Below are 27,461 nucleotides of genomic sequence, written 5' to 3'. Positions count from 1 at the left end.
TGCTTGCTTCCATGTTGTATCTTGGCATGTCTCTTCCCAGTACTAATTCTTAGCATCTATTACTTCTCTACTCTTATCCTTTTGTCTCTATAATTTCTTCAGTGTCTTTTGTAGACAATCATTTCTCATAAGCAGTTTTCTTCCAACTACAATCTTTATTATTTCCTCACTCCAACATTGTTTATCATTCCTATACATCTCAGTTGTGGTGTTTTCTCCAAGGACCTCATTTGCAGTATCACGTTTTCATGTTTTCAGATTTTCGTACGTATCATTTGTGATCCCTATTTTATTCTGTCCAGTTGTTTAACTAGCCTCATCTGTTATGAGAACTTAGTCGAGTCATTTCTCAGCCTCTCAGTGTTCTACATCGATTTCATTTTCTCGTGGCGTCGTCCCACATGGCCGCATGGTCGGCGTGGTGGCAACAGATTTTGACTGGTTAACGTAAGGGGTTGGCGGATGCCCTTTCTTCACCACCCTGTTACCCCCAGATCGTAATATGTGCAGTAAAATTATTTGCTTGTAGTGTTACTTATGTGAAAGTGACCGAAAGTTTTTAAATGTTTCTGAATTGTGTAACTGAGATGGGACTTGGGTACTAACCAGTTATTCACTAAGTGGGATGTGGGAAACCGCCTTAAAACAATAGACCTGTGGAACGTCGATAACACCCTGGGCGGATTGTATTCGAGGTCGGGGCACTTTTCTGACCTGGAAACGGCGCTATCTGGACGGGCCCTCGGTATAAAACGTACTTGATATTTTCAATAGAATTATATTTTCGTCTGCTGGCCCCCTGTCACTATGTAAGTTCTGTTTGCATGGAAAATAGGGTTTTGCTGCAACTAAGAAATGATATTAGCCACAGTCTGGGCCATGAAAGACTTTTGCCGTCGCAGATTTTCAATTACTGTTGTGTATGACAATACTATGATAATACTTTAATGAATGGTTGGTCATAGGTTACATGTGGGTTGTGTGCATGTATATTTGAGGATGTATTTTTGTGAAAACCGTCCATTAGCAATTTTATGTCGATTGCATTTTTCTGTCGATTGCATAAATTAATTTGGCTTCCGCCATTTATCATTCACAACAGAATTTCCGTAGCGTCCTACTGCTGGGTTATTTAATTCGGAACTCTTTACGCCGTTTAGGTCTCCAATTAGAAAATCCTCCTTCCGATTTCCGACCTTTTCCAAACTCGTCGTCAGAACAAGGAAGAAACTGGCGCTTTATCTGGTAATAAATATGCAACCAGTCGCTTTTTTCGATGTATTCAACCATGAACATGTTTTCAAGCCACTGCAGGCTGATCAGATGCTACAAGAATCTTATGCTGCTGACCAAGTGTAGCTAGATGCAGTGCGCTTGTTTCCATATCTCTGTATTTGAATACGCTTGCTCATACCAGTTTTTTGGCGCTTCACTGTATAAGCAGCAATTGCAACAACAGCGCTGTGTAGCGCTTTGCATAGGATCTCTGACTGCGCTATCTTTGTAGGAGACTCTGTGGCTGGTAGGACTCGTTGTTGGAAGTTAATCGCCAGTATTGTTGGGCAGTTGGAAGTTAGTTGTCAGCAGCGATGGAAGTACTGTTGGAGAGTTGGAAGTTAGTCGCCAGCAGTGAGGGAAGTACTGTTGGGCAGTTGGAGGTGAACAGTCAGCAGTGATGGGTATTAGAAGTGAGAAGGTAGCATTGAGATTAGAGGTATAAAGTGTTAGCATAGGATAACGATCTGGAAGTATCCGACTTGCAGGCTGAAGATTATTCATGATTATGTATCTTTGTAGTGGATGTCAATGACGATTTATATTCGTATTTGCACTGGATGTCACATTGTTAAGGAAAAAAAATACATTATTTGGTTTGCAAAAAAATCTTTCCTTTGCTAACCACATGCCTATTAGTAGTTAGTGGCTTTAGTAGTTAGAATCTTTTGTTTAGCTGGCAGTACTGACACTCGCTGTATTGCAGTAGCATAATGAAGATTTTAGTGAGGTAAGTACTTAATGAAATGTATAGGTTATAGTTAAGATTTCTTTTTAGTCAGGGGCATTCATTTGAATTAATTATTTGAAGTCAGGTTGTAATTTTTTTGAGCAGTCAGATTGCGTTGCGCTAGAAAATTGTGGGTCAGTGTTGACATGATAATGAAAAGTAAAGCGAAAGTAGGCTCAGTACGATCAGTTTTACTCAGCTGTTTCAGAATCAAATAAAGTAGAAGTTATATCTTCTCAGTCATAGCAATTTAAGTACAGACACATACATTTAAATAAAGAAGTTTCACAACCTTCTCCCTGGATGTCCTACACAAATAAAATTGCACTCAGGACGTTCGATTCGTAAAGCAAATTAAATTTGTACATATTAGTGGCTATTAAATGGGCTAGTCTGTTTTTAGCCAAAACAAGAGACATTCTTTTGTTTTGAAAATTGAGGGTATTGTGGCACTCACAGTACGATAGTACGACAGTGTAACGAGTTTCTTACATTGCCTTTCATTAATCCTTAGATTCACTCTTCCCTGTCTGGTATGTCTTAGCTATTTTATTTAAAATATTCCTTATGCAGACATTGTGTTAAAAATTCATTTTAGCTATAAGTTATATGGTTTGAAGCTTAGTTATGACAGTGAAATGCTAAACATTCTGTAAGTTGAAAAACTAAAAAAGGCTGTCTTATGTTAGTTGGGAACGTTTGAGTTATAGTACAGAACAATATCTGTGCAAGTATTCTATCTAAAAATTTCAGATGGATATTTACCATTCTCATTTCTTGTGGCTAGGTCATGATAGCTAATGGTGGCCCTTGTACCCACTTCAACTGTAAAAGCAAATTTCTCATGCAGGCTATTAAATTTAGCTACTGTATCATTAATGTAGGTTCTGTTTCCTTCAGTTAACAAGAGCCATGTGCATATCTGTAGTAATAAACAATTTTACTAGCTAAATAGTATTTATGAAAGAATCTCTCTTCAAGGAAAGTAAAAAAAAGTCTGCTAACAAACTAGATATGGCACTGCCCATACATAGGACTGTATATTAACTGTATTTTAAACAGAGTGGTAGCGAATCCATCAATTCAGTGATATAAGTGCATACTCTTCGAGATTTCTCGGTGATAATATCAACAATTTGATCCAGAGGTACGTTAGTGTATAAGTTCACAATGTTAGGTGAAATGAATGTCATACCATCAGGTTATAGGAACCTCTTTAAGGGGATACGGAATCGGATTTTGGGTTAAAAAATCGAATTTTTTTTTATTGGCGTATTATATTCTGCCATGTTTCCTCTTTAAAATGACGTATCATACATAGCTCTACTACAATTATAACTATTTTATTTTTATATATTTGTGAGATCGGGTATTGCGCTTTAGTTATACACGTCTCTCGTGGCTGACCATGAACTTTTTGGCAGTACCTTTAAAGTGACATGAATTCAAATATCCCGGTTTCCAGCGACTATTTATACACTAGTTGCCCGAAAATGTTTCTCTCTGGTTTCCTCAAGTTACTCTTTGACTTTGTGGCGGGACTGTTTTGTAAACAGTGTGATATAAGAAAGTAGTTGTTGTTGAGTTATTTCGTATTTAGTGCTTCATTTTTCGCAGTGAAAATGCCTAGAGCTAAAGCAAAAGTATTTAAAAAGCGTGTGAACTGGCAAAAGAAAAGAAATAATGATTCATTAGCAAAGCAAAGCAGTTCATCATCATCACTGTTGGAAAATGTGAATCCACTTATTACTGATTTGCCGAACGAACTTACACCAAATGAAAACAGTGCTTCTCATAAAAAACTAAGAGATTTGGAAGAGAAATATAATTTACTTGATAGAGGGAATGAAGTTTTTGAACTCATTGATACGAATATATTGTGTGAAGCTCTTGAAAACAGTTTGTGCTGCAAAAAATGTCATGGAAACGTTTCTCTGAAAGTAGAATCCCATGTTGGCCTGGCTGCCCAGTTTAATTTAATATGTAGTGTTTGTAAATACAGCTGTAAGTTTCCAAGTTCGGTTTCAGTAACTGTAAATAATGGATACAAGAAAACTGAACTTTATAGTGTAAATATTAGGTTAGTTTATGGATTGCGAGCAATTGGTAAGGGCAAAGCAGCTGGTGATATGCTATGTGGTGTTCTAAATCTTCCAAGTGCACCTTCAAAGTTTGAAGCTTACAATTATGTACTAGGATCTGCAGTTGAAGATGTAGCACAGAAGTCAATGCAGGTTGCTGTGGAAGAAGCAGTGGAAGAAAATGACGGCAGTCGTGACCTCACAGTGGCGTTTGATGGCACGTGGCAGAAAAGGGGCCACACCTCCAACAATGGTGTTGTAACAGCAACTAGTGTTGATACTGGCAAGGTTATTGATGTTGCAATAATGTCTAAATACTGTAGGTGCACAGGCAGGCTGAAAAATGAACACAGTGATGACTGTATTGCTAATTATTATGGTAGTAGTGGTGGCATGGAGGTTGCTGGGGTGAAGAAAATTTTTCATCGCTCTTCACAGTGGTATAATGTTCGCTATGTCAAATATCTGGGAGATGGTGACTCTAAAGCATTCAAAGAAGTTTTGGAAAGCAGACCATATGGGAACAGTGTAAATATAAGCAAACTTGAATGTATAGGACATGTGCAGAAGAGAATGGGTGCCAGGCTGAGAAGGTTAAAATCAGTTATGAAAGGGAAAAAACTAGATGATGGGAAAACCTTGGATGGCAGAGGAAGATTGACTGATTCCATAATAGACCACATTCAGAACTGCTATGGCCTTGCAATCAGGCAAAATACAGGCAATCTTGAAGAAATGAGGAGAGCTATATGGGCTTTATATTTCCACACCGCATCCACGGATGAGCATCCACAACATGGTTTGTGCCCCAAAGGTGAAAACAGCTGGTGTAAATACAATAGGGGACTAACAACAGGAGAGAAATACATTCACCACCACAGTCTACCATCAGCCATCATGGCAGAAATAAAGCCCATTTTCAGAGATCTGGCTGACAGAAGTCTTCTGATGAAATGTCTTCACGGAAAAACGCAGAACCCCAACGAGTGCTTGAATAGTGTGATATGGCATCGTCTCCCAAAAACAGTGTTTGTCGGAATTAATACACTACATTTTGGTGTGTATGATGCTGTGGCAACCTTCAATCTTGGAAATATAACTAAATGCCAGGTCCTTCAAAAGTTGGGTATGTGTGTTGGTTCCCGTACGGTACGTGCTATGTTCTTTTTAGATCAGCACAGACTAAGGCATGCTGATAATATAATCAAGACATTAGTGAAAAAAGCAAGACAGGTGCAGAGGGGTGCCAAAAGAAGACTTGAAGATGATTATGAAGACTGTGAAGGGGGTATTAGCTCCGGATCAGGAATGTTTTAATCTTCTTTCTCCGTTTCCCGTAAGTTTACTTTTTACTTCATCTAGGAACATTATCTCAGGTACTGGTCAACCTAGAAGTCTGAAATTTTTATGACGTAGTGACATAGGTCCCTATTACATACTGAAACAACGATTTTTTAATTACTTGATTTACAAAAGACTTAGGGGTGATAGTCTAGTAAAAAGCGATGGAAAAAATTTACTTAAAAATAAATGTACAATATCTCTGTAAGAAAATACTTTGACAATAAACTGTTGTTTCAGTATTGTTGTAACATATGAATGCACATACAGTAAAATTTTTACCTCTCTGTCTCCAGTAGTTTGTGAGAAAATGTTCCCTATAGTAGGCATATATTAACATTGCGGGGATAGGTGATTCCGTATCCCCTTAATAAACGTCTTAGCTCAACAGTCTTTGTTAAGGAAAATCGCCGAATGAATTTGTAACATTAACTTAGAAACCGAAGGCATTTTCAGTTACTTTACACAAGGAGGCTCCCCTACCATCAACAGTTGGCCCCATCGATTTCAGTTCCTTACTGTCTATAATCTGCGCCCTCTATTTAGGAGCTCTGAGGTTCATTACTTTGAGATATTGTACCTGTCCTGGAGAGATACTTTCCTTATATGACTTAAGCTATCCACGTAACGTTTTTGAATCTCATTAACAGCATTCCAGTCTACGCTCTTAATACCATTCTCCCAAAAGAAATTGAAGGTTTTTCAGTGTATTCACATTTAATACCCACTGTAAATGAATTAGCTTTACTTGCCTCAATAAAAATAGCATTATTTTCAGCTAACGTCTTGTTAATGCTGTCCACTATCTTTCTATCATTTTTTACGTGACCATTACTGGCATTAGATACCTACCAGTCACTTTATCACCTGTAACTGCAATTATATCCCTATCCAGTTTCGAAACCGTGATCCAATCGTTATGTGAACTTAAGTATTTTTAAAAGCCTTCTCATCAATTCTCTTACTAGCAGCCGTGCGGTGTGGCCACAAGGTTTGAAGTGCGATCTCACGGATTGCGTGGCCCCTCCCACCGGAAGTTTGAGTCCTCTCTCGGGCATGGGTATGTGTGTTGTTCTTAGCATAAGTTAGTTTAAGTACTACGTAATTCTAGGGAGTGATGACTTCAACAGTTTGGTCCCTTAGGAATTCACACACATTTGAACGTTTTCTTAGTAGTATTATATTTAAGCTTTTTCTGTAACAACAATGTACATCGAATTTAAAACTCTTGTATGAAAATCAAAACATTGTTCAGAGGCAGCACTGAAGGTGCATTGCTGCTCCATTAGATTTAAAATCTTTTTATTGTGCCTTTACGTCTTCTACCACTTTTGCTACAGTATTAAGTGCAAAATCGGACTAACAGGTAAACTAAGTCAGCAAAGACAAAATGTACATCATTTAATTCTGCACAAATCACAGCTTTTCTTGAATACAACTTTCTAATCTTACTCCTTATCGAAATAATTTCGTTTTTTCTCCTAGAAAACCTGTTAACATTTCGTCTGCTGTTGAAATGAACAAGTAAATACCACAGAACAAATTTCTCCATTAAACATTCCTTATTAAAATTAATGTGCTGAATCGTAACTGCTAGTCTGACCTGAAGGTTCTTAAACTTGAAGTACGCCACAAATGTCCAACGATGCAGAATCTTCACATGGAAACATATTTCTACAACTTTGGTACACAACGGCCATACGTCGACTACTTTTCTCTCTCTGCTTACAGTAGGCTAGTCGAATGCGCATCTGGTGTTGACAATTGTTACTGCGCTAGCGTAACTTTTACTGCAGAAATAAAACCAGCCTCGTAACTTTTTGGACGGATGGTGTGTGCAATTACTGTCATCAGTTTATTTATTTATTTATTTGTTGCATATTAGCTTGAATATATTAGGGTCTCAAAGTCCTGTCTTGCAGCTGACCACGAACAACACATACCAAAGATATAACTAAACATTCTCAAGAATAACAATATTAAAATAATAATAATAAACACTAATCATAATAATTATGATAATAATAATAATAATAATAAATGGCATTATGAATGGTATAGATTATTTTAGCACATTTCAAGCCAAGTTTAGTATTATCAGAAGCGGAAGGGATAAACAAAGAGGCGAAGGTCGAAGGGCTGTTAGGAAAGAACAGAATTTAAATAGAGAACTCTGCCGGGGGGGGGGGGGGGGCGGAGGAGGGGAGCGGGGCTTGACCCGAGTGAGCTGCAGGCTGTTATATGGCAGAGATAGTTATTGTGATAGATGGACCATTAGCTGTGTTGAGAACACAGGAGGACAGCTTAGGTTATCTTGAATTGGAAAGACTCCTAACAATAAGTAACGAAATGATGTATTTATTAAATATGAAGAAATACTCAAATTAAATCGTGCTTCTTAGACGCTGTAAGTATCATATGGCTGGTAAAATATTTAAATCGTGTCACTGTGCCTCTGAGTGATGCCTACGTAGAATCCAGAGCTGCCCTACTGTGCCTACAGAGCCTAAGTCTCGGAGACGACGGACGAACACTGCAGCTTGTAGACCCGATAGCAACTGGGGACTGTGCACGACTCGGTCCAATGAAGATAATTGTCCGCCGTAGCTCAGTGCTCCGGCATTCAACGAGGTATCGACCAATCGGTAACCACACACTATGATGACCGGGGGTTGGCAGCTGCGGCCCCTGGGGACCTATGAAAGGTTTGTACTGCCAATGCATACAGCTGCTGCGCTACGAGAGTTTCGAGCTCGGCTTATCGATTGTGGTGGATACGCTCTGGAGCCGTGAGTTCCGACACCACAAATTGTCTTTTGAAGTTTGAAAGATATTTAAATTCTTTTATATTTTCAGTAAGATTGTTCCAAAGTCGGGATCCTGATACAGAAAATGGTTTAGAGAATGATGGAGCTTTATGTGATGGTACGGTGAGTTTTTACTTTGTTGACAATGACTATTTCGCTGTGATCTTCTGACAGTAGTGTAAGAGTTGAAGATAATTAATGATAGTGTATATGAGCCTTGGTGCCCCTTTTCTGGCACACCATCCATTTGGCAGTATTTTCGATTACCCGGCTGTACTACGATCTCTGCCCCTGTTGTGATCTGCCGGTTGTAACATCCTAGATTAAGGGTCGACCTGCGACATCAACCGCACAACTTGCGTACGGGCCGCTAGACGCAGCCGCGAGCGCTATAAGAGTGCATTGCGATCGCAGGCGCGCGTGTTGCGTACGAGCCGCAAGGTGCCGCCACGAGCGCAACCGTATATAAGTGCCGACGGAGTCGGCCAGCTCTCATTTTGTTGGCATCTTATGTTGCTAGCTATTCTCTTATTTGCTTAGTTGCTTAGCTTTTATTCGTTTATGGCTCATGTTATTATGCTCTTTTTCAGCCATTCTGATTGTTTTGATTTACTCCCAATTGAGAAGTGCTCATTTTGGCATTTCTCTTTTGCATATTTCTCATTTTGTTAATAATATGATCCTTAGCTTTTTACAGTTAAATTGATTAACATAGTCTCATGTACTGTTTGTTCATTTCAGCCTGTTCATATTTTGATGTTCTTTAAATATTGTAATAATTATCAGAAGCATTTCTTCCCTTAAGCTTGTGTAAAGTATTCTCGATGTAGGATTTGTTCTGTGACACAGGTGTAAGGTTTTGAATATAAATTTTATACGAAACTGTGCTTTAAAAGGAACTTATATATATAAATTTTCGGTGCCTACAGTGCCACGTCTTTCAGTGTCACACACACACATACACACACACACACACACACACACACACACATATATATATATATATATATATATATATATATATATATATATATATATATATATATATTCGGTGCCTACAGTGTCACGTCTTTGAGTGTCACACAAATATATACACATATACGTCACACGGCGGGTATTTGCGGTAGGGGAGTTGGTCGTCGGACTCGCTACGAGGATTCTAGGACGTGCTTGAGGGGACGACGGAGCAAACACGCGGGCTCAGGAGGCGGTAGCGTGGCCAGTCTACCTTGCAAGACCGTCGCGAGATTGTTGTGGACCCGTCTGATGTCAACATCGGGCGCTGCTCAAAGCATTGGTTTTGGGCCTGTTTTCTCGGAGAGGCCCATCCCTCAAGATCATCTCGAACAACGCTCTCCATCGTACGTGTAAGTTGTTTTTGGTGCCTTCATTTCGTCCAACGATTTACTTTGCAGCGAGTGTATTTGTCGGTCGGTTGGTTCTAATGTATGTGTTGTCGAAGAAAGAGCAGCCGGCAGAGTCTGTGTGACTGTATGCAGACCAGCAGTTACTATTTGCTATAAAATCCGCTGGTTGGATGGCTATTGAAAGGCAGATTAGCACGAAGACGTGCGTGCGATTTTGGGCTATTGCCATCAAGCGACGTCCGTGGTATGTTGCTGTAAAAGAAGAAAACATTTTGCAACCAGTTATTCTGTTATTAGTATTCCCGGCGGGGTCAGGGATTTTCTCTGCCTCGTGATGACTGGGTGTTGTGTGATGTCCTTAGGTTAGTTAGGTTTAAGTAGTTCTAAGTTCTAGAGGACTGATGACCGTAGCTGCTAAGTCCCATAGTGCTCAGAGCCATTTGAACCATTTTGTTATTAGTAATACTTGTATTTTGTAAAGCTAGTCATTTATAGGTACTTCCTTATATACGTGCACTTATTGAATGCACTCACTCAACAGTAAATGGTTTGTGTATTTTATTGTTTATCAATTTCTTAACGTATATTGATTGATGTTTGGTTGGTGTTTGCCGTGTCTTCTGCGGTCTGTTGTGTTCCAGTTTCTGCGAGTTGTTGGGATGCGTGGGTGCGGCGTCAGGTCCCGCATCGGTGCACAGAAGCTGTGACGTGCCGTCTAATGGGAAGTGACTCCCAGTTGGGCCCCGGCGTTTAGGTGTTGTTTGGACGGCTGGTCTGCTGCTTCCTGCTTTAAGTTAAGACACATTTGCCCAGGGCAGCCTGGGGTCACTGCGCATTTGATAAACTTAACCTATTTCATGTATTGTTTTTTTTAAGAAAAAAGGTTTTAAATTTGTTGAGTACGATTTGTAATTATAGGCACGTGTTGTACTGGTTGGGTTTTGCGGGTTCTAAACGAACTGATGCTTTTCGTAAATTACGTTTATATTGTAAACTACTTTTTTTTAATTTGGTGCCATTTCTGTAAGTTAGCTTCAGACTGTAATTTATTGAAACCTCTGTGGGTCATCTCTTTAAGTCAAAAAATGGTTCAAATGGCTCTGAGCACTATGTGACTTAACTTCTGAGGTCATCAGTCCCCTAGAACGTAGAACTACTTAAACCTAACTAACCTAAGGACAACACACACATCCATGCCCAACGCAGGATTCGAACCTGCGACTGTAGCGGTCGCGCGGTGCAGACTGTAGCGCCTAGAACCTCTCGGCCACCTCGGCCGGCCTCTTTAAGTCTGTTATCTTCTGTCTTGCTTGAGAAGTAAGATATCTGTAATATTTTATAGAAGATGTCCATGTTTATTGTCTCTTACCCGTTTTGAATAAACAATGAATTTGGTAGTTGCTGTTTAAGGAGTGACATTACAGGGGCCTTGACCTTCCATCCTAAGTGTACCCCTCATCCCCACTTCCGAAGCTACAGTATAGACTTATCGGCACGTAACCATGACAATTGTTTGTAGTCAGAAGTGATATGCTCGAAATAGCATACGTCACAAATGTATCGTACACAAGCATTCGTCACCAGTTCTAGCTAGTGTAAGCTTTTGTAAAAAAAAAAAAAAGTCTTGGGAGAACAGCATCACCATATTAAAGTATACGCAATATTAGTGGCTCTATGAGCTTTTTTCGGGGTCTAATGGAAATACTTTATATTTCCGTTCTGAATGAACTGACGCTTACACTTTCTTACAGACTACATTTGTGTGTTCGTACCAGACGAAGTGATGATCCTGAATTATCCCTTAAGTCTTCATATAGCTTAGGGTCTATGGTGGAGTAGTTTCTCTGAACTAATGCGTCATAAATCTTTTACGAACTATTAATGATGTTTGCGTCTTAGACTCGTTAAGTTTTAGTGATATTTTCTGCTCCCACTCTGAAAAGGCAAGTATAAATCTGCATTTACGTGTTGGATACCTGTGCATGTGTTTTTTTGGACTTGCACGTTAACTTATAAGTTATATTTGTGATGGGAGAGAATGAAACGTCCCCTTAGAAAAATTTATTAATGATTGAGCTGATAAACCCCTTACGTTATTTGACTTTCAAACAGCTGAGCAGAACTGAACGTACTCAGACATTTCGCTCTTTACTTACTCTGATCAACACTATACTGACACACAATATTTTTAGCGCAACGCAATCTGACTTTCAATAGTCTCTACAAAAGAATGGCCCTGACTAACAATAACCTATACCTTTCATGAATCACTTACCTCACAAAAATCTTCGTTACTTGCACTACTGCAATACAGCGAGCGCTATTACTCCCAGCTAAATAAAAGATTCTAACTACTGAAGGCATTAACTACTGATAGGTATACTTAGTAAATGAAAGATTTTGATAGAGAACACTGTATAGACCTTAATAATGTTCCAGAGTCATCATATATACACTCCTGGAAATTGAAATAAGAACACCGTGAATTCATTGTCCCAGGAAGGGGAAACTTTATTGACACATTCCTGGGGTCAGATACATCACATGATCACACTGACAGAACCACAGGCACATAGACACAGGCAACAGAGCATGCACAATGTCGGCACTAGTACAGTGTATATCCACCTTTCGCAGCAATGCAGGCTGCTATTCTCCGATGGAGACGATCGTAGAGATGCTGGATGTAGTCCTGTGGAACGGCTTGCCATGCGATTTCCACCTGGCGCCTCAGTTGGACCAGCGATCGTGCTGGACGTGCAGACCGCGTGAGACGACGCTTCATCCAGTCCCAAACATGCTCAATGGGGGACAGATCCGGAGATCTTGCTGGCCAGGGTAGTTGACTTACATCTTCTAGAGCACGTTGGGTGGCACGGGATACATGCGGACGTGCATTGTCCTGTTGGAACAGCAAGTTCCCTTGCCGGTCTAGGAATGGTAGAACGATGGGTTCGATGACGGTTTGGATGTACCGTGCACTATTCAGTGTCCCCTCGACGATCACCAGTGGTGTACGGCCAGTGTAGGAGATCGCTCCCCACACCATGATGCCGGGTGTTGGCCCTGTGTGCCTCGGTCGTATGCAGTCCTGATTGTGGCGCTCACCTGCACGGCGCCAAACACGCATACGACCATCATTGGCACCAAGGCAGAAGCGACTCTCATCGCTGAAGACGACACGTCTCCATTCGTCCCTCCATTCACGCCTGTCGCGACACCACTGGAGGCGGGCTGCACGATGTTGGGGCGTGAGCGGAAGACGGCCTAACGGTGTGCGGGACCGTAGCCCAGCTTCATGGAGACGGTTGCGAATGGTCGTCACCGATACCCCAGGAGCAACAGTGTCCCTAATTTGCTGGGAAGTGGCGGTGCGGTCCCCTACGGCACTGAATAGGATCCTACGGTCTTGGCGTGCATCCGTGCGTCGCTGCGGTCCGGTCCCAGGTCGACGGGCACGTGCACCTTCCGCCGACCACTGGCGACCACATCGATGTACTGTGGAGACCTCACGCCCCACGTGTTGAGCAATTCGGCGGTACGTCCACCCGGCCTCCCGCATGCCCACTATACGCCCTCGCTCAAAGTCCGCCAACTGCACATACGGTTCGCGTCCACGCTGTCGCGGCATGCTACCAGTGTTAAAGACTGCGATGGAGCTCCGTATGCCACGGCAAACTGGCTGACACTGACGGCGGAGGTGCACAAATGCTGCGCAGCTAGCGCCATTCGACGGCCAACACCGCGGTTCCTGGTGTGTCCGCTGTGCCGTGCGTGTGATCATTGCTTGTACAGCCCTCTCGCAGTGTCCGGAGCAAGTATGGTGGGTCTGACACACCGGTGTCAATGTGTTCTTTTTTCCATTTCCAGGAGTGTATATATATATATATATATATATATATATATATATATATATCAGTTCATGATATCCAATATTACAAATTTACTCTTTCGATTGGACACACGTCCAGATCGTCCGCTCTCTAAATTCTGCCATTTCTCTCCCCAAATCCACCACTGCTGGCGGCTCACTTCCAACTGCGCAACGCTAGGTGCTGTTGACATCCAACTGCCCAACACTACAACGGCGAATATTCCAACAATGCCAACCAGCCACAGACTGCACACTGCACAGCCAGTGATTTTCATACAGAGCGCTACGTTGCGTTACCAATATAAAAACAACAGCCTACTTACAAGAAGAGTTGATACATCGTTAACATATAATAAGATAATTTACGGACTCAATACTGATTCTTGTGGAACGTCGGATACTACATCCCTCCAGTGAAAATTTTTTTTTTTTCCTAACACTACCACGCTGTTATCGGGATGTTCGGTATGAGCTGAATCATTGTACGCCACCCTTCATAGTGCTACATAAGAAGATAAATAGTCGTGCCATCTGTTTAATTGTGTAGTTATGGGTAAGTGCGAAGCCGCGGTAAAAGACACCTTGCAGCGGATGGTTTTAGCTTTCCTCCCTGGACTCACGCGTGGTCGCCAGCAGCTTTCCTACGCACCGCCGACACACACAGCGGCAGCCTTGTCCCTCTCCAGGCGTTTGTGGGCTCGCAGGCAGCTCCCCCTCCATAGGGAGGCCAACTTGCGGGGCGCTCCTCCACGGGGAGCCACAGCAAAAGACTCTCTCCCAAACTTACAGTCTTTTAATTAGCGCAACCGCGATTTATTGCCGACTCGAAGACGCGGGGGGCCGTAATTTCTGCCCGTAAATCACATTCATTACACAACTCCACTTCTTATTAATTCCTTTTGCGCCCGAGTAGAGCGATTAATACGCGTGCGAAATTAAATAAGGCTTCTTTAATGCTTGTTCCGCAGTTACTGAGCTCCCGAGACGTGGAAATATCCCGGTATTTAATAGACAATCCCCAGGGAGAAAAAATAAAAGCTGTTGTAAACTCCTTACCGCTAGTAAGACCGTATTTCACCCTCTTTAACAGTAACATCAGGTAAACTTGCCTACTAAACTACCGAATCGATTCCAATCAAACTTGGTACACCTATCACTTGCTATGTGGAAAGAAGGACCGTGTCGATAAGGTGTGGGAGTAAGGGCTGAAAGAGGGGCGTAACACACCACACCGTATTGAAAACGAGAGCAAGTACTGACTCGCAAATAACTTTGGATATAATTTCAAACTTTAAAGAAAATGAACGTAAAGGATAATCGTTTACCGCTATATGCAAGGTAAACGTTTATCGTTTTCTACGTTTTCGCTGTTCCTGCGGCAAAAATCCATACTAATTTACTAATTCCTTACTTCTAACTTTACTAGCAAAATGTTTTGCAGATAGTGTCCACTGAATGTGCTTGCAAATCATATCATTGTTCTATATTCCGACATAAATGTCGTAAAGAAGTGTGACTATAAGTTAAATGTGTGGTATCGATAGCTACGATGCCACAACGTAGGTGCGCTCTACTAGGTTGGCACTACGACACCGGCAGCGCCCTCTAGCCGGAGCTGTGCAGCTCTATGAGTGCCGCCCCGAATTCAGCCCATTTGATTCCAAGTAGACGACCAAGAAACGTTGTTTCTATGTCGTAGTGGGCGAGCCACTACAGATTTTGGCTGTTTAACTTGATGTACAGCTTCGCACCTACGTGCTCATCTCAGCCGAAGTTACGTAAGCCTAATGTAATCCTAATTCTTCCTATAGTAAAGGTGATTTAAACGCAGTGCAGAAGCATTTCACCTTTTCCTGCTCCTACTCACTTCCTACATTCGGCCTACCCTTCAGTTTACAGGAGCAGACCCACGCGCCGCCTACCAGCCGGGATACAAAAAAAAATGTTTATTTGACGCTACAATAGTGAAGCCATAGTCACAGTACAAAAAATTTTCCTTTAAAAAAAAGGGGTTACATTGTCAGTTTCAACGAACTGTGTCGTCATTTTCAAATGCAAAACATCAGTTGGAGGTTATGTAACGTATGGTCAGATTCCTGTTATATATTCTCCAACTGATGTTTCACATTTGAAAACGACGACGTGGTTCGCTAAAACCGGTAATGTAACACCCTTTCTTTAAAGGAAAATTTTATGTACTCTGACTATGGCTTCAAAACTGTAGTTCAAATAAACATTTAACTTACATAATTGTACTACACACAACAAGAAGGCATGCTGAAAAGTAGTGAGAGACCAGTTTGCTGATACTGTCAGTATGAAATGTTTGACGTTGGCGACTGATCTACAACCTCACCTCTGCATGCCTGGCTTCATCAAAGTGAAGTCCTCGGAGGTGTAATTCCAGTTTTTTAAAAAACATGAAAATCGGATGGGGTCGAGTCAGGACTCTATGGAGGATGATCGATGACAGTGAACCAAAGGCGTCGGGTTGTTTCAGATGTCGCAGCGCGCGTGTGGGTTGGCACTCTCATGCTGTAGAAGAGGGCGCTCCTTATATGGACGAACTCCTCGAAGTCCTCGATTACAGCTCGCTGTTTCTCACACACCGACGTAGTTACGTTACACAATGTCATGTCACACGCCACACCTCGGATCCCTCTGGATGTGGAGGGCTGGGAATGTGTAAGCATCAAGTATAAAGACATAAAATATTACTAACGTTTGCGTTATTTAAAAAGCCTTAAGAGTTATCACATAAAAATTTACTGGCATTACTTTTCACCAGAAGTTTCGGAACATGCCACTTCATAAAAAACTGAGATGCGTAGAAAACTAGGTTTTCCTAAAGCGGAGCGCGAATTACCCAGACTATATTCATCCAGTGTTTTATAATGGGACTACTTTGCGACCTACAACAAACTTTAAGCATGATTTGAGACCTTTCCTTAAATTTTGTTATTGCTTCAAAACAAACATAAACAGTCTCGATTATACCACGTCGGTAGGAGGTGTTGGTGAACGGAGCCGACGCAATGACTCCACGAAAGCTAACGTCACCGGCACCGCCTACCACCATCATGGTATGACGTCTGAAGATGGTCTTAAAAATTCTTGCAGTAGAGTGTTTATTTTCATTTTACAGCAATTAAAAGTACCACTGTTCTCCAAGAGAAATGTTTTCAAAAATTACTTTCTTTAAATCTTTCTCTTTTACATTCTGAGCATCAGATATTTAACGCATTAAATCATTAGCAAAGTAATCTGAAGTCTGAAGCTGTTTTATGCAGAGGCGTTCGAGTCCATAAAGAATCGGGCGTCTACTGGTTATTTAATGTCTGGAAGGGAGCACTGCGGGATTAAGGATCACGTACTTCCCATAGGGGTAGGGATGAAAGTGAGTGATACTGCAGCATAACTGAGTAATTCCAGAAAAAATTTCAACCAAATTTGTTAGGTACGTGACGTATTATTGGTATAAAAATACTGTGGGAATAAGACCCTTCAATGTCACTAGGGGTAGGGGTGTGGATGAGAACGGCAGTCGTAAAAATGTTCGAAAACGACCTGTTTGTATTTATTTCCTGTATTTACACGATGGTGGAATACTTTTAAGACTACGCTGCTCAATTCCTGTCTTATTTGTGCTGTTCCGTGTGTGAACTGGATCACGAGAATGTACATTGCTGTGACCCAATAATTTTGTCAACTTGCTTGGTGACCTAAGATCAGACTACACGACTGAACACCACAGAAAACTTTGGAGTCCTTTCTGGAGATGCAGGATGTAAAACAGTAGAGAATCAGACATATGTGTGCAATACATGTCACGTACGTATTTGCTCAACATCTCCTTCTAAGTCCCTAGACCAATTTTAACCATTATTCATGGCACACATATTACTTAATATCTGGAAATAAATACTCTGTGGCTAAAAACCGCCTGCCTCCCGATGCTTTGGGGTGAAGAAGATAACTGGGGTGACTGACAGAGAAGGGGGGCAGGAGGTGGAGGAGGAGGTGAATATTGAATGAGATGGCCAGACAGAGGGGGGTAGACGGAGATTGACATAGAGGTAGAGGAGGAAGAAATTGACAGAGAGGGGTGGAGGAAGGAATGTACAGACAGATGAGTGGAGGGCAGTAGGAGTTGGATATAGAGATTGGGGAGGAGGAGAATGACAGAGAGAGGTGGGAGGGGGAGATATGCTAACTGAAGACTGGAATGAATAAATGCCCAAACAACGTTTAGTTTCTCGGCTAGATATGAATAAAATTCCTCTTTGTGGTAATAAATATCTGTTTCACAAATAGTGATCTTGTGAAACTCAGATCTATTCGTCCAAGACATCGAGAGGGTAACGAATAGCGCCGCCTGGTTTGATGCTGCGTTCAATGAGTTTCGAAAGCATTTGAAACTTCTGCTCTTTCGCTTCGTTTAACAAAATACGAGCGCGTAGAGTATCAACCCGAACTTAGAATTGTGTACTTCTTAGCCGATTAAACCAGGACACGTGGTACTCAGCCTAGTAAGCATGTTGGATATGAGAGGAACATTGAGAATCCCGCAAGAGCGAATACAATTCGTGATACAAAGGCTGCAAGAAAACTATACCGTGAAACTTCGAGGGTCTGTAGGGAATAGGATCCTGCCACTGCCGGTCCCAAGCCCGGGGTCCCATCTCGCAAGTCATGGGGAAGGAGGAGGGGGAGGAGTAACAACCTCGTAAAAAAACCTGGGTCCATCTGTCTCCGGATGGTAGCACCCAGTTAGGACCCCTGCCTAGGGTTACAGGCGAAGGCCGGCCAACGGTTTTGAAGGCGGAAGAGGAACGTCGCTTCCCAACGGCACAGAGAGCGGAAGAGCCACTGAAACATATCAGGTAGCGACGGTACTCCATGTTAGGGGCGGCTACCAATGGCATCTGTGTCTCCATGGCAGGGGTGGCCTGAACACATCTTCTGGGGATAACAACTTCAGTCGTATAACTGGACCGACATGAGCCATCCCATCAAAAAAATTTTTAGCTCATGGAATGGATCGCACTATGGAATCGAGGTTACCCTAGGGGGACAATCCCCCGTTGATCAAGGTCGACGCAAGCAGGCATTCGGATTCTGGGAGACCTGCCAAAAAGTGCATAAGGGAAGAGTCGGAGCTCCCAAGAACCTCAAAGAAGATTAAAACTGAAAAGACTTTCAGAATTGGAAACATATATGTACAGACAATGATTAAGACTGGTAAACTTAAACAATTAATAGGTGATATGAAAGAGAGAAGCATTGGAATATTAGCGATGCAAGGAACGAAATACACTGACGAAAACACAGTGGAGTCAGAAGGCTTCATAATACTGAAGGGGAAACCAGGAGTTAAAGTGGGAAAGGAAAAACATGCACTGAGATGCTTTCGTACAGGGTTCATAGTAGACAAGAGATACGAGGATGGCATAACTGAATGAAGAGCAGGTCAGAAAGGATATCAACACTGACTTTTCAAGATGGGAACAAAAAGTATACAATAATAAATGGACATGCACCTACAAATGACAAGAACAGGAAAGACAAGAAAGTTTCTGATAGTTTCTGGGAAGAGCTAGGTGATACACTGAAAAACATACCATATAGACATGTAAAGGTACTAGTAGGAGATTATAATGCACAGATTGGAAGAGAGAAGCAACATAGAGGAGTAGTGGGCAAGTACCCAGCACACCAGTGGACAAACAAAAATGGAGAAAGGCTAATTGAACTGTGTCGAGAATACAAAATAAGATTGATGACAACACACTTTAGGGCCAAACCGTGTAAGAAAAAGACATAGCCGAACTCATGCACCCGCCTTGGGGAATTCCAAATTGACCACATAGCAATCAGCTGGGCAAATGCTAAAGAGATCATGAACACAAAGGTCAGGAAGAACACTAGAATAGAATCGGATCACTATCTTACAGAAGTTAAGTGCCTTTCGATTCCAAACAGGGACATACTGCCACAGACGAACAGAAGAACAGAAAACATAAAGGTAGACAGAGAAAGGAATTGAATCATTCAATGAATGGAACGACATGAAGCAATATATGGCGAAACAGGCTGTACTATGGGGAGAGGAAGAAGATAAACGGAAGCACTGGTGTTGGAACAAGGAATGTGAGGAAGCGGTAGAGATTCGCAGGAAAGCCTGGAGAGACTGGAGCAGCAAGAAGGACCCAGAAAAATGGGAAGTTTTCTTAGGAGCAAGAAAGGAAGCAGCCCGAACAATAAGATGGACCAGAAGACAGAAGATGAAGCAGGAACTGGACGAGATTGAGACGAACTTCAGGAAAAACAACAGCAGACACTTTTTCGGGAAATTCAAAAAGAGTCTGATTGGATACGAGGGTAGAGAACTGTTTATAAGAGATAAGAAAGGGGAGCTGGCTGTCAGTGCGAAGGAGAACTGTCGGATTTTTGCAGAGCACTTCCACGACCCGCTGAACTGTGAACCACCTGAAGAAGAGCTGGATCTGGGGACTGACACAACAGAGAGAGATCCACGCCCTCCAACCAGGGATGAAGTCGCACATGCCATAAGCGATCTGAAGAATAATAAGGCAACTGGAGAAGATGGTATAGCAGCCGAGATGATATAGTGGGAAGGCAACAAAGCAATAGACAACATGACCAACATAAGTCACCAGATCTGGAGGACAGAGAAGTTGCCAGAAGGATGGAAGAATGCAATTGTAGTACCAATACACAAGAATGGGGACAAGAGAGATGCAAACAACTACAGAGGAATATCGCTACTAGAGTTCGGATACAAGGTGCTGTCAAAACTATTGCTCAAGATAGTAGAAAACAGGTAGAGAAAGTACAGTTGGCGACTACCAAGCGGGATTCAGGAAGGGAAGAGGTTGTGTAGAACAGATATTTATCCTGAAGCAACTGATAGAACATAGGGCCTTAAAAAACAAAAAGACAGTAATAACCTTCGTGAACTTCACAAAGGCATATGACTCCATCGACATACAAACTCTTGTTAGGATCCGGAGGAACAGAGGACTTGATGGAACAACAGAATAACTCATAAAAGAAATTCTGACAGACACAAAAGCAAGGGTGAGATTAAGCGGAGCACTGTCAGAAGAATTCGAGATCAAGACTGGTGTTAAACAGGGAGATGGATTGTCACCGTAGTTGTTCAATATAGCACTGCACGAAGTGATCAGGCAGTGGAGAGCAATAAACGAGGAAATGGGAATACCAAAGACCCATGAGGGGAACAAAAAGGACAACAGGGCTCAGGTGGACTGCCTAGCCTTTGCAGATGACATAGCAATAGTAAGTGAGACGGAAGAAGACGCAAAGCCACAACTCGACAACTTAAGTAAGGTAGCCAGAAAGGTGGGACTGAGGATCGCCTATAACAAGACAAAGACATTAAACAACACTGCAAACTGGGAAACACCGGAAGGCACTGTGCAAATGGTGGACAAATTTAAATACCTGGAAGAATTAATAACAGGAAACAACAGGAGCAAGGAGGGAATAACAGAGAGGATAAAGAAGATGAGGTCAGCCTTCTCCATGACGAGAGAGGTGCACAATAAAAAGAATATATCCAGAGAGGCAAAGATAAGCCACTACAAGGCAATAGTGAGGAATGCAGTATTACATGATGCTGAGACGATTGCACTAGGAAGAAATGGGGCAGAGCAACTAGAGAAAGAAGAGAGGAAAATACTGAGAAAAATACTAGGTCCCAAAAGAGGTGGAGAGAGGTGGATGCGAAGACCTAGGGAAGAATTGTACCGGAACACGAGAACAATATCCGGGGAAACCAGACTCTAAAGGGCAAGATTTGCTGGCCATGTAGTTAGGATGAGTATGGACAGAATGGCGAAGAGAGTGTGGGAAACAAAAGGGAGGACAGGGGGAAAGACAGTAACCAAGTGGATTGTTGAACTTCGGAAAGACTGGTTAGAACTGGGGATCAAGGTCGAAGGAAAGGAAAATTGGAGGAACAAATATACCCCGACAAATATGCCGGAGAGCAATGACAGAGAAGAATACAGGAAACGATCAGAGTGTCACTAGTGGAGCCGACAGGAGAAACGGAGTCTGAAGATCTCGGAAGAAGAGCGGGAGAGGAGCAGAGAAAGAATGAAGAGGTTCTGGGAGAAGAAGAGGAAAATGCAGTCCATGAATGGGCTACCAGTGGTCCTACAGAGGCCGTAACGCAAGAAGAGGAAGAAGAAGAAGAAGAAGGAATAGGATCTTTTTCATTTAGTCTTTCTTCTCAGTTGCAGCCTATTATCCGGAAAGCTGACTTAGCTCGTCCAAGGCACATTTCTGTGTGTAGTAAAAAGTGTGTACAGTAATTATTTCTTCCTGATACTTACAAGCGTTAGGAAGGGAAAGCTCCTAATACAACTGTTCTGCAAAATGAATCTGTCAGTGAAGCAAAGAAACCAAATAGGTAAAAACATTACTTTTTATCAGTAAGAAACTAATATAAAACCGTTAACCAATCGCACGGATGCTGATATTATTGTTGGTACTACAGATTCCGAGAGTAAAATTTACAGTTTTATTCATTCATTAGAAATCGGCTCAAGAGTAGGAGGTTGCTTCCGCTACCTCTTAGAATGCGTGTTTACGTAATCACTTGTTGCAGTGCGATTGGGTGGTCGCTGACCTCAGTTGCCTACTCTCCGACTTTACGGAATACTGCCTCACTGGAATGGCAGCGTGCTGATGACATTGTCTAGTCGTCCTCCGCCTTGCTACAGTATCGTGCCCGATGCGCCAGGCAGACTCGTTCCTCAGCATTGATTTGGGATCGAGCGTACGTAATGCCCGACGGCCGTTATACCCCGGCATGTTCGTAAAGCGCATAGTAACACAACGTGCGTTCTGGAGTGCCCACACTGCCGCAGGCGCAACTGCCATTCATCATGCACTCCTGGAAATGGAAAAAAGAACACATTGACACCGGTGTGTCAGACCCACCATACTTGCTCCGGACACTGCGAGAGGGCTGTACAAGCAATGATCACACGCACGGCACAGCGGACACACCAGGAACCGCGGTGTTGGCCGTCGAATGGCGCTAGCTGCGCAGCATTTGTGCACCGCCGCCGTCAGTGTCAGCCAGTTTGCCGTGGCATACGGAGCTCCATCGCAGTCTTTAACACTGGTAGCATGCCGCGACAGCGTGGACGTGAACCGTATGTGCAGTTGACGGACTTTGAGCGAGGGCGTATAGTGGGCATGCGGGAGGCCGGGTGGACGTACCGCCGAATTGCTCAACACGTGGGGCGTGAGGTCTCCACAGTACATCGATGTTGTCGCCAGTGGTCGGCGGAAGGTGCACGTGCCCGTCGACATGGGACCGGACCGCAGCGACGCACGGATGCACGCCAAGACCGTAGGATCCTACGCAGTGCCGTAGGGGACCGCACCGCCACTTCCCAGCAAATTAGGGACACTGTTGCTCCTGGGGTATCGGCGAGGACCATTCGCAACCGTCTCCATGAAGCTGGGCTACGGTCCCGCACACCGTTAGGCCGTCTTCCGCTCACGCCCCAACATCGTGCAGCCCGCCTCCAGTGGTGTCGCGACAGGCGTGAATGGAGGGACGAATGGAGACGTGTCGTCTTCAGCGATGAGAGTCGCTTCTGCCTTGGTGCCAATGATGGTCGTATGCGTGTTTGGCGCCGTGCAGGTGAGCGCCACAATCAGGACTGCATACGACCGAGGCACACAGGGCCAACACCCGGCATCATGGTGTGGGGAGCGATCTCCTACACTGGCCGTACACCACTGGTGGTCGTCGAGGGGACACTGAATAGTGCACGGTACATCCAAATCGTCATCGAACCCATCGTTCTACCATTCCTAGACCGGCAAGGGAACTTGCTGTTCCAACAGGACAATGCACGTCCGCATGTATCCCGTGCCACCCAACGTGCTCTAGAAGGTGTAAGTCAACTACCCTGGCCAGCAAGATCTCCGGATCTGTCCCCCATTGAGCATGTTTGGGACTGGATGAAGCGTCGTCTCACGCGGTCTGCACGTCCAGCACGAACCCTGGTCCAACTGAGGTGCCAGGTGGAAATGGCACGGCAAGCCGTTCCACAGGACTACATCCAGCATCTCTACGACCGTCTCCATGGGAGAATAGCAGCCTGCATTGCTGCGAAAGGTGGATATACACTGTACTAGTGCCGACATTGTGCATGCTCTGTTGCCTTTATCTATGTGGCTGTGGTTCTGTCAGTGTGATCATGTGATGTATCTGACCCCAGGAATGTGTCAATAAAGTTTCCCCTTCCTGGGACAATGAATTCACGGTGTTCTTATTTCAATTTCCAGGAGTGTATATAGCACACGGAGCATGACCGATGAGGTAATGTATCATTTCGCTCGACGGGTGAAGGGCTCTCATTTCTGGTCTCTCCCTGATATTATGAGAAAATTCGTGTGTTCTCCTGCCTGTTCTTGAAATGTGCCAATCATTTTGCCACAGTTGTAAAACGCGATCTTGTGTTAACAATGTCGTATTGGTGTCAGTTCTAAATACCCTCCGTACTTCCGTCTCATTTCCTTTCTTTCACAAATAGAGGGCTCCTCTTTTCCCTGATTTCCAGCTGGCATCCTCTTATTAATACCAACAACGTCCCACTAAGAGTGGTCACGAATCATCCTGACTGTGAGCGTGACCTGTATTTATCCATCCCAAGCCTGACAAAAGCCCGATTCGGATCGGTGTGGACTACTGAGGAGGATGTTGTGATCAGGAGAAACAGAAGTGGCTTTCTACGAATCGGAGGGTGGAATATTAAATCCCTTCATCAAGCAGGTAGATTGGAAAATTTAAAAATGGGAATGGATGGGTTGAAATTATATATAATGGGAATTAGTGAAGTTCGGTGGCAGCGAGAAAAGGACTTATGGTAGGTGAATACAGGGTTACAAATACAAAATGAAATAGGGGTAATGCAGGAGTAAGATCAATAATGAATACGATAATGGGAATGCCAGCAAGCTACTATGAACAGCGTAGTGAACCCATTATCGTAGACAAGATGGATACGAAGCCCACTCCCACGACAATAGTAGGCCTGTAACTTTTTATGCCAACTCACTCTGTAGATGGCTGAAGAGACGTATGACGAGAAAAAAGAAATTTTTCAGATCATTAAGTGAGATGAAATCTTAATTGTGATGGATGACTGGAATTTTATAGTAGCAAAAGGAAGAGAAGCAAAAACGGTAGGTGAATATGGAATTACAGAAAGGTTAAAAAATGGTTCAAATGGCTCTGAGCACTATGGGACTTAACTTCTGAGGTGATCAGTCCCCTAGAACGTAGAACTATTTAAACCTAACTAACCTAAGGACATCACACACATCCATGCCCGAGGCAGGATTCGAACCTGCGACCGTAGCGGTCTCGCGGCTCCAGACTGTAGCGCCTAGAACCGCTCGGCCACTCCGGCTGGCACAGAAAGGAACGAAAGACAAAGTCGTCTGACAGAATTTTGCACAGAGCGTAATTAAATGATCGCCAACACTTGGTTTAAGAATCATGAATGAAGTTTCTATATGTGGAAGAGCCTGGCGGTACCGGAAGATTTCAGACTGGTTACATAATGGTAACACAGAGATTTTGGAAAAAAAACTGTAAGACACTCCCAGGGGCAGATGTGGATTCTGACCACAATCTGTTGGCTATGAAATATAGATTAAAATTTAAGAAATTGTAAAAAAGGTACCGAATTAAGGAGATGGGACCTGGATAACTTGGATGAAGCAGAGGAAAGTTTAGGTAGCGATTGACTAGAAAAGAGAAAGGAATACAATAGGAGACGGATGGGTAACTTTGAGAGATGAAATAGTGGAGGTAGCTGAGGATCAAGTAGGTAATAAGGGAAGGCCTAATAGAAATCCTTGGATAACATAGGAGATATTGAATTTAATCACTGACGGGATCAAATATAAAAATGAAGCAGGGGAAAGGGAACACAAATATCTAAAAAATGAGATTGACAGAAAATGCAAAACGGCTACACAAGAATGGCTAGAGAACAAATGTAAATATTTAGAAGCTTATATCACTAGGGTAAAGATAGATGCTGCCTACAGGAATACTGAAGAGGTTTTTGGAGAAAACAGAAGTAGCTCCATGAATAGCAAAAACTCGATGGAAAACCAGACCTAAGCAAAGAAGGGAAAGGTGAATAGTGGAAGGACTATGTAGAGGGTCTATACAAAGGAGATTAACTTAGAGGCAGTACTATAGAAATAGAAGAGAAATGGATGAAGATACGATGGGAGACATGGAGAATTTGACAGAGCACGATAGACCGAAGTGGAAACAATGCTCCGAGGTTAGACGACATTCTGTCAGAACTACTGATAGCCATGTAAGAGCTATACACGACAAAACTCTTCCATCTGGTGTGCAAGATGTATGATACAGGCGAAATACCCCCAGACATTAAGAATAATGTAATAATTCCACTTCCAAAAAGAGCAGGAGCTGACAGCTGTAAATACTACCGAATTATGAGTGAAGAGTCTTGCATGGGATAGAGTAGCATGGAGGGCTACATCATACCAGTCTTTGGACTGAAGACCATAACAAGATCAGAAAAGTGCGTACTCTTTTCACATGTACATGTACTATTTTCGCCAACTCTTGTTTATGAAGGCAGGAAATAATTTACACTGTTGTGGTAACAAGCATAATTTTGTGGACATGTCTTCAGTTGCTCGTAATACTTTGTTGTGGTGACGTGAGTGTACCATGTAACAAATTCAAAGATGTGAGCTAAAATCACCTGTAAAATGAAATGTTTCATTACGCATGTCTTATGTCTAGCATCATGTGTTCAGTATCGCAGATTTGGGGTAATGGGCAGCACCATTATATTCCGTCACTCTTGTTAAGATTTAGGACTTCAACGAAAGATGCCTACATCGAGAACAAAGCGGTAAAAGAGACGGTTCTCTTGAGAATTAATGATTCTCTCTGTGGGATCTACAATCTTCCCGACTGATTTTACAGCAGAAATTATGACTCATTCTCTACATACCTGTTACAATATTTTGCTCAGAGACAATATTCCAACAAATTTCAGTTGTTGTGATATAGACACAGAATAAATTTATGCCACAGTTAATGGGTAAGTTCCAGTTCAGCACTTTGAACACGTTAGGTCTGGGGGTAGCATCTTTGATTCATGATCAAAACGTCATCGGTGCCGGGCTCGATCCCCGCCACTGCCTAAATTTTGATAAGTCAGCCTCATTCTGCCAACGGCCTTGTCAAAGAGGGCGGAGGAGCGGTTAGAGGTTCAGGGCACTCTCTTGTCCTAGGGGTGGGAAATTGCCCCTAAAGGCGGAAGAATCAGCAATGATCAACGACATGAGGATGCAGAAGGCAATGGAAACCACTGCATTAAAGACACGTTACGTGTATCCACAGGACATGTGGCCTGTAATTGTAATTGAAGAAGTGTCATGATGATCTCTCCATTGGCAAAAGATTCCGGAATAGTCCCCCATTCGGATCTCCGGGAGGGGACTGCCAAGGGGGAGGTTACCATGAGAAAAAGATTGAATAATCTACGAAAGGATAACGTTCTACGAGTCGGGGCGTGGAATGTCAGAAGCTTGAACGTGGTAGGGAAATTAGAAAATCTGAAAAGGGAAATGCAAAGGCTCAATCTAGATATAGTAGGGGCCAGTGAAGTGGAAGGAAGACAAGGATTTCTGGTCAGATGAGTATCAGGTAATATCAACAGCAGCAGAAAATGGTATAACAGGTGTAGGATTCGTTATGAATAGGAAGGTAGGGCAGAGGGTGTCATACTGTGAACAGTTCAGTGACCAGGTTGTTCTAATCAGAATCGACAGCAGACATACACCGATAACCATAGTTCAGGTATACATGCCGACGTCGCAAGCAGAAGGTGAACAGATAGAGAAAGTGTG

This window comes from Schistocerca americana, chromosome 6, assembly GCF_021461395.2.
Source record: "Schistocerca americana isolate TAMUIC-IGC-003095 chromosome 6, iqSchAmer2.1, whole genome shotgun sequence".
Taxonomy (NCBI): domain Eukaryota; kingdom Metazoa; phylum Arthropoda; class Insecta; order Orthoptera; family Acrididae; genus Schistocerca; species Schistocerca americana.
Note: the sequence above shows the minus strand (reverse complement) of the source record.